The sequence below is a fragment of the Stegodyphus dumicola genome, chromosome 3 (genome assembly GCF_044657685.1).
Source record: "Stegodyphus dumicola isolate Sdum_Otavi_A_Nest chromosome 3, ASM4465768v1".
Lineage (NCBI taxonomy): Eukaryota > Metazoa > Arthropoda > Arachnida > Araneae > Eresidae > Stegodyphus > Stegodyphus dumicola.
In genome coordinates this window covers 183,232,517-183,248,131 of record NC_140770.1, presented here as the reverse complement: position 1 = coordinate 183,248,131, position 15,615 = coordinate 183,232,517, and the positions used below count along the sequence as shown (strand labels likewise).

The window sequence follows — 15,615 nt, the reverse complement described above, 5'->3', positions numbered from 1 at the left end:
GAGCTAATCTCGAAACGGGATTTTGCGTCGAATCACTTTAAATGTCGGAATCACTTTTCAAATTATTGCCACCAAATAGTATTTCCCTGTATTATATTTAAAGAAATTAAATAAAGAAGAATATATATGAATGTATGTATGTTTCTCGCATTGTGAAAAAACAAATAGTCATCACGTTTTGAATACCTAGAGTATTCAAAACGTGATGAGAGAGTTGGTACCTAGAGTCATCACAGTAGTTCAGAGAGTTGGTACCTAGAGTCATCACGTTTTGAATAACATAGTCCTCCACCCGAACATGGGCACCTGGAAGCCAGAATTTGGAATTTGTTTTATTGTTTATTTCATATGTAATAAAATTTAAACGAATTTTTGATTAAAAAAAATCAACAATTCCAAACCGAATAGTGGCAACTCTGTAGGAAATAAAATATTTTGATCTTCAGCGCGCGGGACTGTCTACCGGAAATTCATGCATGGATATGCTATTTTTAAATATTTTTAGCGGAATGTACCGTTAGCCCAAATGCTCTCGAAACATGTCAATAAATAAATAAATAAATAAATAAATTAAAAAAAAAAAAAAGGCTTTTTGGGCGTTATATAAAATCTGAAAGCTTTCAGATTCTTTTAATGCTTTTTTTCTTCAAAACTGTAATTCTATACATGTGTAATTTTCTGAATATCTAAAGATATGATTAAACTTATTGCAAGAGTTTTGATAGTGTGATTGGAAACAGAGTAGTTAACTTTAATGAATAACAAAAGCGTACAGATGTGCTAAAATTTTATTGTATGTGTATTTCTCCATCTCTCTTTTGTTTGTTTGCTTGGTGGTGTGTCATGAAATGGCATTGCATACAAGGGCGCGGCTTTACCTCTTTGACTCAGGTGAAAAAATATGTATAGCTCCGCCTTTTCGAAACAGACTTCGCTCATTTCTTTCCTGTTTTGCATCCTCATTATTTTGCATGATATTATTCATTGTTTCGTGGATAAATTTTCTTATAAATGGAATATCTTTAACAGCATTCAAACAGATCAGTTTCTTGCATCTTCGAAATGGAGGTATTACGAGGCAGTTTGGTTTTCCTTTTGACGCTGGCGCTGGCAGCAATGATTGCCATTCAGGCTCAACCTGTGCCGGAGCAGCAGAACGAAGATCTTCTAGGATATTTGGGAGACACGCTAGGCTGAATTCTCATTGATCTTCCGATAAGTATGTGATACTTATTGATAGTTAAGTAATACAATTTTATTTAAAATTCATTTTTATTTTCATTTAGTTGTCGAAGTTAAAAGACATTTTATATTCAATTTTTTATGTTAAAAGAGTGGGATCGCTAGAAATAAATTAAATTTTGAATATCGGCAATAAAAGATGAATGTAACAGTTGCTAATACAGGTCCAGTGCCTTTGGTCTTATTAATTTGGACAAAAATCATGTTCGAATTTTGTGCTATCTATAAGCCTAACATTCTTTGGGTCATGTAGCTGTTACATGTGGCATTAAACCATGCTATTCCTTTATTTCGGTTTCATTTAAAGAATAATGAAATATTTTTTCGTTTGCATGTGACTTCAGATTTAAATCCATCTTGTATTTTATTAAATACCATCAAGTCAATATAGAGTTATATGTTAAAGTAAATGATTATACCTGTATTTACATATTTCTATTTATTTATACACAATCCGGTTGAAATGTTTTAGGACTGAGCTCATCAAAAAAAAAAAAAAAAAAAAAAAAAAAAAAAAAAAAAAAAGATAAGTGCAGTAATCTTTTAACCAATTATTCTACCTATAACCCTTATAAAGTTATATATTAGTTAGCGCGGTTAGCCGTTTCATAGTTAGTTGGAAGTCATCTGCTGGAATGCTTCTTAAATTCCGCGTAACGCTTTGTTTTATCTTCTTGATATCGCCGAATCGATAGCCTTTCAGCTTTAATTTCAGTTTTGGAAATGCAAAGTAACCTGTTGGTGATAAGTCCGGAGATTAGTGTGCGTGTGACACAATTTCATCCCCCCCCGAAAAAAAACGCGTTGTGAGACGGAGCATTATCGCGCAAGAAGAACCAATTTTCGTTTGTATGAAAGTCCAGACACGCGCAATGCATTTCATTTGGCGATCCAATACGCCTGTATGAAAGACAGCGTTCTTTGTCTTTTTTTCTTCAGGAAGGAATTCCTGGTGAATCAGTGCTCTTTAGTTAAAAACCACTAACATTGCCTCCATCTTGGATTTTTGGAAACGCACTTTCGCTTTGACGAGTTTTGGCCAACCCAATCTGCACTCTGTCTCTTTCGTTTCTAAGTCGTAGGCAAAGCACTACGATTCATCACTTATGATGATTTTTTTTAAGTATGGATTTCGCAAGTGAAGAAGGTTCTGACAAGCCGAACCTCAATCATACCTTTTTTTCTGTTGCGAATGAATGTGGAACCAAACGATCACACAATTTCCGTTTTCCTAAATCCTCGCCAATTATTGTACGAACATTTCCTTTATCAGTGTTTAAATGTTCTGCAAACATTCTAATTATTAATCGACTCTTTTGATTTATGTTCGATGTTCGGGCCAGTTCTGCTTGTTCCGAGGACGTCCCGTGAACTTTTACGTCATTTGTACGATCTTGAAATCTACCAAACCGCAAAAACACTTTAGAACGCGACAAACACTCTTCACCGTAAGCGTTCTGCATCATCTGATATGTTTTACTAGCAGTTTTGCCACTTCTGAAACGAAATGTTATCGCGTATTCTGTTATCGTGTGCTCCAAATACGATTCCTTTACAAATCTAAATACATCCAAACAGAAAACGATAATTTTCTCTTTAACAACTAAACTTATTCTAATGCGATTAGCATATTAGAATCAAATATTGCATTGCTTGCTGTTCTGTAGAAGACAGGTCTCAAATTTTAATCATTTTTTCCGAAAATGTAAGGAAAAAATACAGTAGTAATAGTTAATTTATATCCTTATTCATAAAATCAAAATTTGTCTTATCGAGAATCAATTTGAGTTACATCAAATGCAGATGTTATGATCTGTACTCTCTAAAACAGTAGAACTTCGCGGTTAAATATCGCTCTTCCTCGATTTGCATTCAAGCGTGATTCTAAAACTACGTTTAGGCCAGAAGTGGTAAGTTAAAATTAAGAAGGTATAGGAAAGGAAGTTTAACTAAAAATTTAACTGTTAATAAAATTAACATAATTCTTACAGTATCAAAAATAGTAACGCTCAACATTTTCCATCATTGAAAGAATTTAAAAATTCGAAATATGGCAATGGTTCTCAATATGCCAAAAGAGGAAAAAAAAAAAAAAAAAAAAAAAAAAAAAAAAAAAAAAAAAAAAGGAAAACTTATAACTGCTTTTGACAATCGATTCAGCAATTTAGGCAAACACTGTAATATGTTTGAAATATGTTCCACTTCCTTTCCCGTTGATATCGAGTCGGGTCGAAAAAATCTCCAATTGACTTTGCATTGACGAACTGAAATGCACTTTTCAAACATCAGAATCAAAAACTGACTTTTATAAGACACTTATATAACCCTTTCACCACTCCAAAGAAATTAAGAAATAGGGTACAAAAAGCTGTGAGTGCTTTTGAATTAACTTACACCTGCGAATATTAAATTTTTAATTCCGCAAATAAAATTCGCAAAACAATAAATCACAGGCATGCTCAAATAACAAAAACCTCTGACATCAATTTCAGTGTGCAAATACAAAAAGTGATATCGAGTTGAAAAAAAAAACTAAACGAAAGAATACAGAAACAATATCGCACTAATTATAATATTATTCGATTGTTTTATTGACTTAATTGTTAAAATAATTTATGCATAGGCATAAATCAGTAACTATTCTATTGGTAATTTATGAATAAAGATAAAAACGTTTTTAATAATATTGTCTTAAATTTTAACTTAAAAAATTATATATATGTATACAATGCAACCCCCCGGAGTAAAATGCATTTCCAAGGCAGCACGGCAAGCCTTTTGAGTTGGACTGGCCTCACGTAGAATGTTCTTCACCAAATGATCAGTGCAGAATTTACGTATGAGCTACACAAGCTATAGCTTAGGGCCCCCACTTTCTTGGGGGCTCCCAAAAAATTAATATATAGTGTAAATATGGTTTTAAAATATAGTATAACAGACTTATAAAAGGCCCCATATCTCAAATAGCTTAGGGCCTTATCAAGGCTAAATCCGGCCTCGCAAAGATCCCATACCTTAGGTATATAAGTTCACATTCTTTACCGTAATTCATAACATCGTAAATTTGGAGTTACTTACTATCTAGATATTTTGAAGACTAATGCGTATTTCAAAATTGTTTTGCTAACAAAAACTAATTACAGGTAAGATAATCACTTATCTAACAATCGGTTATTTCGGGCGAGTTTTAATCTTAACAAAACTTGCATTAACGTGACCAAAAACTAAAAGACAACTCTGTTACTCGCGATTATTGCCTACGGTTACAAATGCTAAAATTTTACTACAACTATTTACCAACTACAACTATTTAGAAATCTAGAAAATTCTCCTTAACATAGCAAAGAAATTTTTATCCAAATTTTATCATTTCCTTGAGGAGACAATTAGGAATTTTTGGAAGCAGGAAAGATGAAAAATGAGCAATGCCCTCACCGGGAATCGAACCACGGACGTCTGGAATACGCACCCAGCGTGCTGGTCACTACATTAAAAAGGCGGGAGAAATACTTTATATACTCCCGCTTTTAAAGGGTGACTGGGATTTAGGCGACACAGCCGCCAAATTCTGAATGTAGAGAATCATCATCCACCACCCTTTTAGTTCGGGCGCCACTGTAGAGACATTAGGTACTTTGAAGCAGGAGAGATGAAAAATGAGCAACGCCTTCGCCTGGACTCGAACGACGGGCCTCTCGAATACGCGCCGAGCGTGCTGACCACTACATTACGAAGGCATGCTAAGAAGGCGAGAGAAATACCTTAACCACTAGAAGATTAAATGTAATTGATTTGCCAGAAAATGCTCAAGCATTAATGAGATACATTCCGATGGTCTTAGAGAACACATGTCTTATGTATAGCTAACGTAAATAAACAATGCGTAGACGGCCTAAGACATCGCGTGATTTATGTACAGCTAATGTAAACAAACAAGGTCATTCTTCCTTCTCATTGCAGTACTTTGGAGTAAATCTTTTTCCGTAGATTAGTCCCCGCAAATAACGATTGAATGAACTCACAAAACTAGAAAACGATTTATTTAAATGCAATTATTCTTACTTAAAGCTAATGCAAGATTCAGATATGTGGACAGAGATGATACATTCAATTACAGTATGGAAATGCCACCTAGACGGTATAGTGGTTGTCTGACTGCGATACCGAAGAAGACTGCGATACCGAAGAAGATACCGGAGAAGGCATGGATGTAAAAATTGTCTGTCCCTTCATAGGAGGCAAACGTGGCCCGCATATTAGGTGTCTCCATAATAAAGAGACCACCACATCTGGCCTTAGTGTGGCCAATTCCGGCATAGGCAAGTGCCCGCCATTTGGGGGAAAAAAATACAGATGTAAGTATTAGTTATAAATCACTCTCAAGAAGTTTTTCTCGGTGAATGTTTGAATACTGGGACGGTATTTTTCTTAAACGTGTCTTTCCTTCTTCGTAAACTGAGCTTTATCTGCCGTTCAATTAAATTATCTACTATATGAAATTGGTTTGAGTCATGAAGCTATTTTAATGAAAATGTTTTTATGTTGTTATTCTTTTACAGTAGGATATTTTACTCATATTTAATTTTCATAATTATTTGCAGTTAACTGTACAATCTCATAACAATCTTATGCATGATTTAACTATAACTTTCATAACAGAATATTTAAAAATTTGCTTTTTTTCCGTTTGGTTGAGGGTGGAGTTCTTACGTATTAACGCAACCACTTAAGCGCAATCTGGAATTTTTTTTTACAAATGAAAAGGTAAAACTTACTTGTTGGGTCCAAATTGACGATTTTCGCGATTTTTTTAAAAAAAGATTCCCTAACTATCAGTATTTGTGCCCAAAACATTTTCAACGTATTTAAAAAAAAAAAAAAAAAAAAAAAAAGAACTGCATTTCAACTTAAAATACAAATTTTAATTATTAAATAAGAATTATACGATACATTAAAGAAATAAAACGTATTTTTCGCGTAAGTGTTACTTTTTTTTTGCGTTGTTCGTCTTGCCATGTACACAGACACCGGTCTTCGCTTTAGAAAACATCAGCGAACCGCATAAACTCGGCATCACGCAACTTCGGCGACACCAACTGTCTAAGAAACGCATTTCATCTTTGCCTTCTTTAGCGATTTTGTTGCGAAATTCTGTATTCCTGCAGAAATTTTACTGGAGTTTCTCCCACTACTGCGAGATTCCACAAGCGCATGTTTTAAAATTGATTTTGTGGCAAAAAACATCACGATTTTTCAATAAAAAACATTGGACTTCCAAATATAACAAAAAGAATGCATAATAGAATGAAGACGTTGCTTGGTTGAAGTACTGCTATAAGCATAATTGCCTGAAGGATAGTTATTGCACGGTTGCTAGAATTTGCGCATTTTGAAAATTTGGCAACTTCTAATAAGGTTTTTGCTATGTACTGCTAGCCAAATTACTCATTTTTCGAATCTCTTATTCAAGCCTAAAGTGTTCGCCATCGCTGAAATATTCTACTAAATTTGATATAGAATCTATTATATTTTTAGTGTTGCATCTGTCATAATCCGTTTCTTTTTCGTCCATTCAAAGAAGCGATTTTAAAAGATAAAATAGTTATTCAAAAAGTGTAAAATGATTTTGTTCCCAACAAACTACAAAATAAATCACTTCACTATCTATATAAAATGTTTTCCTATCATACTAAAATTTCGTCAGTTCTTCAAAGTTGTTTTAAAAGTTTAAATTTGTTTAAGATTTTAGAGTTTCTATTTTGGTGAAATATTTTTATTAAAATAGAATAAAATATAAAATTTGTTTTAAATTTGTTTAAGATTTTACCGAGTTTCTATTTTCAATAAAGTATTTTTATGCTTCTGATGCATTTGATATTTTAACAGCTTACTTCAACAAGTACTTAACTTTTAAAATAATAAATAAAAAAATATATTTAAAGAATTAAAGTTCAGGATCAGTTTTACTTTAATTCTTTAGAAAACTCCGTTAGCTACAGGAAAGCCATGGTTTTTCGATATCTGAAGCTACGATAGGTAGTAGGTGGAGTATTTAATTATGGCAAAGCACACTAGGGCTATCTGCCTAAGGGGAGGGATGCCTTCGTGGAGGACTTTCTAAGGGAAACTGGCTCGTATACACGTTACACACGGGGAAACCACGAAAACACCCATGCAGCCAGCCCCGATAGGTAGTATTGTCAACATGAAAGGGAGAAAAACGGTGAAGTTTAGCTTCAAGGAGAGAAATTGCTCCAAATATTTATCCAAGGAAAAAATGGAATGTTTCGAATATTGCAAAGGTAAGATTTGGAATGTTGAAAGGAAACTCGACAAGTCAAAGAACAGTTGCACAATCATTAAAATGCTCAGCGCCAACTCTACAACAAAGTGATTAATGCTCATTCGTATCTTAAAAAGACGAAAACAAATAATGGGCATCGCCTTTTTTCTACGGATTAGCTCTGCTTTGCAGAATTCTTTACAAGAAACGCCCACCAGCGGCCGAGCGGTAAAGTCGCTGAACACTGGTAGTTCGGTCCGGGGTTCGAATCCCGCGACCGGGTTGGCTGCATGGTCGTTTTCGTGGTTTTATTGATGTGCAATACTGATGGTACTATAATATGCCGGTAGCGATAGTATACTACTAGTGTAACCGGTATGCATATAAGCATTCTGCACCGCACCACGCGCATAGGGAAAAATACATCCTCGGGATTGGGTATAGCTTCTGATGACATCATTTCTTCTACGTTTAGGAAGCCTTTGCATAGGCTCTAGAGTACACCTTCATACCATTTGTTTACGTTTTGATAGCAGTAATGAAAAGATTATTACTCTTAATGATGTGCGCTATATTTTTGATGCCATGAGATTACACTTCTTGCGGCATTGTAGTGTGGTGAATTTAAAAATTGTGGCGAATATTTTCCCTAGAGAGAAAAAGTATTCTTTCTTCTAGAGTGCTAAATCCGTAAATGTGGTATTAATATTAGATGCAGAGATTTTTAATAAATGTATTCTTAACTTAACCGTTCATAGTAAAAGATGCAGTAATTATTAATTCTATATTTCACGTTTATGATATATCCATTCTCTGCAGAAGTGATCTCCGAAAATATGAGACAAGTCAGTTTTCGCGTACAGCAAAAATGTTGTGAGTTAACATAATACGCAGTAAATTCACTATTATTTGTACTCAGTTAGGAAGATTAAAATTTATTTTGGAAACTAGACTACTATAGATTTGGAATAGAGAAATAAAGATACGTATGTTTAAATTGAATAATATTACTTTACGAATATTGCCCATTTTTAAAGTGTAATATCTTTCCTACCATTATGTAAAAATAGTGTTGATCAGAAAAGGAAGTTCCTTTGCTTGTACACGTGTATTAAATTCAGCAACAGTACTGAATGCTCTTTTTTATTTCACATGCATAGAAACATGTTCGTTTTGACCAATAATAAAATTTTGTTTCAGGTTCTGGCAAGTACTGTTTTCAGTTTTAACTGAAGTACTGTTTTCAGTTTTCAGTTTTAACTTTCACGCATCCAAAACGAAAAAAAAAAAGCAGCCAGGCTATCCCCGGCTTACAATTCTCGAAGTTTTTTGAGCACAGAAAACAAGCTAACGTTTCAATAAAATTGTCTCTTTTTAAAATGTAGTCATTTTTAATCTATAAATGCGTGAATTTAATTGCAGAAAATCCACATTAAGGAGTAGTTTTGATATTTATTAAACTAAATTTATAGTAACTTTTCTTAGATGCTTTTTTATTAATTAATTAATTTATTTGCTTTCAGGAATCTGTAAATGGAGAATTGGATTACACTTCATCTACATATCTACATGGATAAAATTCTCTGCAGACGTTAATAAATTCTAAAAGCTTCAGAAATTCATTGCCTTTTAATGAAAATGTTTAAAACATTCCCAATTTTAGAAGAATAAAATGTTTTGAAATTTGTGAATAGAAATGTTTGTTTAATAGTACTAGACATCACAACTTATCACTTCATGCTTATTTAATTTCTAAAATTATGTCTGTTTTACTTTAAACAATTAATACGTTAAAATTTTTTAAAACTTTTTGTTACTTACAGTTACCTACAAAATTATGTTCACTAAACACGTATTTTTAATCTATCTATTTTTTTACGTAACTATTCCTCAATCAAGTTTCAGTATTGTTTGTTTATTACATCCGTGAGCTCATATAGTCTCTAGAAAGTCACTACAGTAACAGTTTGAACCTCGATTCTGATATCTGCAGAATTTGCATTCGTATGAAAAATAACAAGCTAAAGTAGAAAGAAATTGATGTGGACACCACATGACTTTCTTGTACAGTATATTAAGTTTTTGCTGCATTTCATTTAAATTTATTTCCTCGAATTTTATTAAAGATATATTTCTCACTTCGCGCCAAGGCAAAAATACATAAAAACTAAAAACATCTTCATTAAAAATTGTAAAATATAGGAAAACATAAAACACCAAATACAGTTAAATTTTTTTTTGGAATTAAAATTCTACACAAAAACAAGCAATACGGTCAGCGGGCACAAGACTTATTTAGTCCCACTCCGCAAAAAGACACTGCAGTTGGGGCAGAAACTGACTTAATTCACTATTCTAATAAGAGTTTGAAAGGCATATAAATGGCGGCTTTGTTATGATCAGTAACACTTACGCAACTTTTAAATTGCTGATAAATCTACAACTATTACATGCAGATTAACTAAAGGCATAAAAACATTCGCCGAAATATAAGAACAAGATAATTCAACAACTTTTAAGCCGAAAAAAAAAAAGCACAATTCACCAACATACAAGAATAAGAAAACTGAATTCACCGAGCCGGGTAACAGAGTGTATATATATATGTAATGAAAGCACAATTTTGGAAACACTGATGTAAGAACACTGAGATGTAGAAGCGTAGCAATGTTGTTTAGCGTAAATACTTCCCATTAAAGAGGAACAAGTCGAGCAGGATTAATTTCCTATTTTATTTAAATTCACATTTGTGGCCACAATTCACTTGGCACTCCAATCGTGTCTATTTCCAGAATATTTTACATTTTGATGACAATAGAAGCGAGCATAGCGAAGCATCCACGCAGTACAGAAGTTGAAACGAAAAGTGAAGCATCAATTCAGAGGAAGAAGGGAGGGTGACAAAAGCTTCAGTTCGAGTTAAAAAGTTTTGGTTTACAATTATTTGATTGGGCAAGAGGTATCTGCATTATGCGTTACGTAGGATCGCATGATTAATTTCAATGACGCAGTTTAGACTTGTAGCGCTATTTTTAAGATAGAGAGGTGAAGTCTCCAGATTAAATAAAAAACAACTTTAGTAAATATATTACCAACTTCGCACACCCGTCAAAACTCCTCCATTAAAACACATGCTGGGCAGTGTGCCAACGAGACAGATCTCAGCCCAAACTATTATTCTACTACCTCTTTAACTGTGTCTTTCAAAAATGCAGGATTGGTTGTATCCGTTGCGTTGTTCCTCCAGATCAGCTGACGACATGAATCTCTGTCCAGTGTGAATCTGGACTCGTCTGTGAAGAGAACAGACGCCCGTTGTTGAATGATCTAGGAGACGTGTTGTCTTGCCCATCATAAACGGGTACCTCTGTGTCTTCGAGTCAAGGGGACACAAACAACTGGTCGTCTTGCATACAGACTTGTATTGTGCAGGCTTTTGGACACTGTAGTAGTTGAGATTCTTATTCCTGTTGCCATAAATGCTCTGCCATGAGGTGAAGCATAGTTATGTTGCTCCCCCTTCGGTTCGAACGAGCTAAATGACGGTTTCCCGCAGATTTTCTAACTCTTATATGCCTGGAAGACTCCTGGGATTCAAGCTGATTCCATAGTCGGTGGACAACACTACGAGAGACACTGAGACTTTTAGCAGCATCAGCTTATGACATCCCCATTTCCATCCATCCGATCGACGCCACCTTAACGAATCAGGCAGATGACTTCTCCGTGACGCTGATAGACTCTCCTGTATATTGCTAACGAAACTACTAGCAACAACTGAAGATCACTACTCGTGAACAAAACACAATTTTTGCATTTTTCTCCAACTCCTATTTAAGTATTCCTTTCTATAAAATTAAAGTAGTAGCAGTTGTTTTTCAGCTATCTTACTCCAACTGGGCATTTTCCAGCAATAGTTTAACTAGGCAAAACTTTAAGTACTTTATGATCTTAGAGAAATGCTTGACCCATAGATTGTGGAACTTAATGAAACGAACACGATGAAAGGAATTAATAACCGTAACAACGCTTCAATGTTATTCGAAAAACAGTATCAGATAGTTCAAAGAAAAGACTGTATAGCACTGGTTTTCTTTAACTAACATGATCCAGCTTACTGAAAAGTTTCGAGGGGGACAAATTATATTTTTCATACTTGATTTGATTTCCGGTACCTTTCAAATGAAAATCGGTGTAGATAATACTTTCGAAAGTAGTGAAAATATGTGTAGCTAATACTTTCAAAAACAGTTTCTCAACTCTCTCACGGAGTTATGAATACGTAACGCACCTCATTTGGTATGCGTAATCCTCCCATTGCCCTTCAAAGTTTATGTCTATCGCTTTAGACAATCTTTCACATCTAACAACATCACAACATCTAAGCTTAAGCAGAATATACTATTTGATAGAAAATTATAAGTAAGTAAAATGAGAGTCATGAATATATGTATAAAGAATATCTATCTTCATAGATGACACAGTTAATTATTCGAAGACTTTTGAGGATACACTTGGATCAAATTGAAAACTACATTTGAGAGACTAAAAGTCCATATTTTAAAATTAAGCCTTTCAAATAAACTTTTTTGAAGAAAGGGTAATTAATATACAGGGTGTGCACAAAATCTCTAAACAATATTACCCTGTTATTGTGGGCACCATGAAATAGGTAACACTGTAAATTTTTGTGGTATTATTACAAACACATCACATCTTTCGTCCAACAATTTCTTTTGGTTTTATATACATATAATGTGAGGATTTAGGGATACGAAAATCTTGATGTCACAAAGGCGTTGAAGCGGAACAGCTCGAAAATGAGTCTTTGGTGTGAGATGCTGCATGACAAGATTTTAGGATGATTTTTCGTATATGAACAAACAATAACAACCGGAATCAACCTCTACACATTGAATAATTACATTTGTCAAAAAGACTATCAATTAGAGGTGTTAAACAAGAGGTCATTTCAGCTGGACGGCACACCACCACACTGAATGTTGTGTTTGCTGTTTTCTCAACAGAACATTCCCTTACAATGGATAGAAAGAGATGGATCAGTTCCATGGCTGCTATACCTGGTACAACCCCTTTGGACTTCTTTCTGTGGGACTATATTAAAGATATTGCTCACCGTTCGAGAGTGGTCAGACCTAAGGACTAGAAACAGCATTGCCTTTGCAGTCATTGATCCCATCATGTCGCATCGCATATGAACAGAGCTGGAATATAGGCCTGATAATTTGCACAAATTAGCAACGTGGCCTTCATTAGGTAGAACACGCTATGATTCTACCATCTAAAAACTTCCTTTAAAAATTATCTGCTTTCTACCTAATTTGAAATTCACGAGAGCTAGAAATTTATATTCTAGCAGAAAAACGAGAAAAGAGGAGGACAGGAAAGCAGTTTAGCATAAAATAACTGGTTGATAATCTAAACAAGGCCTTACAAGACTTGAGAGTGGTCAGACCTAAGGACTAGAAACAGCATTGCCTTTGATCTTATTGAGCCTTTGGTAACTACAGTTTTTCTGGCACAAATGGAGTTCCTTCCAATATGACCACCGATAGAGGAGTCAATGTTATCATCATTCGAAAACATTTGATTCAACAAATGAGAGATAAACTCATCTGCGTTGCCTTCCAGATTTTGTGTCTATCCAATCTTTGTGTCTTCGGAGAACTTACATCCGAGTTGTTGCAGAATGCACAATTGTCATGGCTACCACACCTGGCACAACCCCTTTGGACTTCTTTCCAAAGAAGATGACAGAGAAGTGCTGCAGAATGTGTCATTTACTAATTTCAAGATGTTTTTTCCGCACTTATTCTATCATAGGTCGAACCGATTGGGCACAGCATATAATTGATAATAAGGATCATCCACCGATCAAGCAGCATCGAAGACGCATACGGCTTTCTAACAGGAAGTCAGAAAAGGACTTTTAAAGGACATGTAAGAACGCGATTTTATTGAGCCCTCATCAACTCCTTGGGCTTCTCCCATAGTCTTGGTCAGAAAGAAAGCGGTTCAACTAGATTTGGCTTTGACTATGGCAGGATGAACGACATCACCCAGAAAGACAGCAAGTATAGAAGGTATTTTTACATAACTCATTACTAAGTAACCATTACACGCCAAACAAGTACTAATTTAGAAGTCAAACAACAAAACTCAGCGTTATATTTTTAAATTTTCACAGGATAAGTTTCTATGATTAACTAAGATGGCGAGAGAAGTGGTTATTTAAAAGCAGTAGCTATTGACAGGGGCTTTTCACCCAACATTTTTAATCAAGCAGTTAAAATATTCTCATCTCAACACACCAAAAGGCACACTCTTGTTTTAGATTATAAAAATTCTGCTGTCATTCCCTTCTCTCCATCAATTAGCAATAAAGCTGCACATATTTTACAGAAATTTAACTTTCGTGTCGTTTATTCTCCCATCAATGAAATTCCGAGATCCATACTCAAGGACCCCATTCAGGACTTGAATTCCTGGGGTATTTACAGGATTCCTTGCCAGTGTGGTTTAATTTACATTGATCAAACTAAGAGAGCCTTAAAATTTCGCGTTAAGGAGCATGTGGCATATGTTAGAAAAAAGGAAACACAGAAGTCTTCTATTGGCCAGCATTGTTGGTTCAAAAACCACACTTTCAATTTTTCTGCAGCCAAAATTATTCAAAAAAACACCTTCCATTGGTGAACTGGATTTTCTAGAGGCAATTCAGATTTAAAAAAATCTTTCTGTTATAGTTAAAGACCTTAATTCCAATCCATCTTTGCCTTCAGTTATGTTCTTTAAAGAAATTATGTTTTAGTTCTGGTTCCATCAAACCTAATTGGCGCCAGTAGCTTGACGCTTATCCATTCTTTCTTATATTTTCTCATCTAATCACTATATCTTGTTCATTTGAGCTTTTGCAGCTGAGGATGATTGTTTGGTAAAACATCGAAACTAGTCCTGTGAAAATTTGAAAATATAACTATGGTTTTTGTTATTTGACTTCTAAATTAATAACTCATTACTCTTTATCAAAATAATTTCTGTTTTCAAATTGTACGATTACCTATATGTAATCACTTCAGTGTACTACTTTGACTTTTACATCCACTATTTTAAGGTCAAATGTGTAGAACCTATCTTTTTCTCTCCAGACTCGCAATGCTGATGAAACTTTGGCTTTTTTGACTATAATAATGTAGATTAAATAGTTTTCATGTCTTAAGAATTGGAACTGATCTAGTTATTCAATAAACGTTTGGAAGGGAATCGGACAAATCACTTTCCTTTCTTGGCATTCGAATTATTTGAAACAAGTTTGATTTCATCACTGCTGTTTACCGAATTTTTTTTCTCTTTCCTTACCTTCCAGTGCTAAATCCTGTCACCCTAATAAACAAACACAGCTTCATTTTATTTTTATGTCCAACTCTCTAGAGTTTCCTTCAGATACTTTTTTTTTCAAGGGACTGTTGTTTTAAATTGGTTGTCATTGATACAGGGTTTTCTCTGATGATAAAGCCTTAATAGAATTTTTCCTCTAGCCATCATTAAAAACATTCTGCTCTTAGAACAGACAGCAATAACCTTGCCATCATTTCATTTTATTCTTCTGTTCAATTTCTCGCATTTCTCAGAAGTTCAATTTTCAGGTCATTTTTTTCTCTTATCAGTGCTATACTGTATTCGGTTACAAAAGATCGTGTCTCTGATTTTAATTCCTGGAAAAATTACAGCATTTCTATTCAGTGTCATTTGATGAATATAGGCAAATTAACATAGCATTCAAATTTCACATCGAAAAACACGAATCCTATGTTTGGAAAAGGAAAATAAAACATCTTTGAAAAGCTATTCTTTTCCATCGCTTAATCACAATTTGATTCCGTGAAAATTTCGGACTTTATCTGAAATGATATGCCGATTTCTTCTCCAGACTCCCATTCTACGACGCAAATTATGTCCAAATAATTAAATTTCGTGCGAAACTTACCGAGAAATTGAAAAATTTATCTTGAAGGCCTTTTCTTCAGTTTACACCAAGAATAAGTCACTAGGCGAAATTCTTAATTTAT

General features: G+C 34.3%; 1 long non-coding RNA gene across 1 annotated transcript; it reads left to right on the top strand.

Moving 5' to 3' along the window:
* Positions 1–956: 956 nt before the first annotated feature.
* Positions 957–9,212, top strand: LOC118198045 (uncharacterized). Its single transcript, XR_004759692.2, has 2 exons — positions 957–1,219; positions 9,049–9,212. It is a non-coding gene; the product is annotated as an uncharacterized LOC118198045 (long non-coding RNA).
* Positions 9,213–15,615: the final 6,403 nt, after the last annotated feature.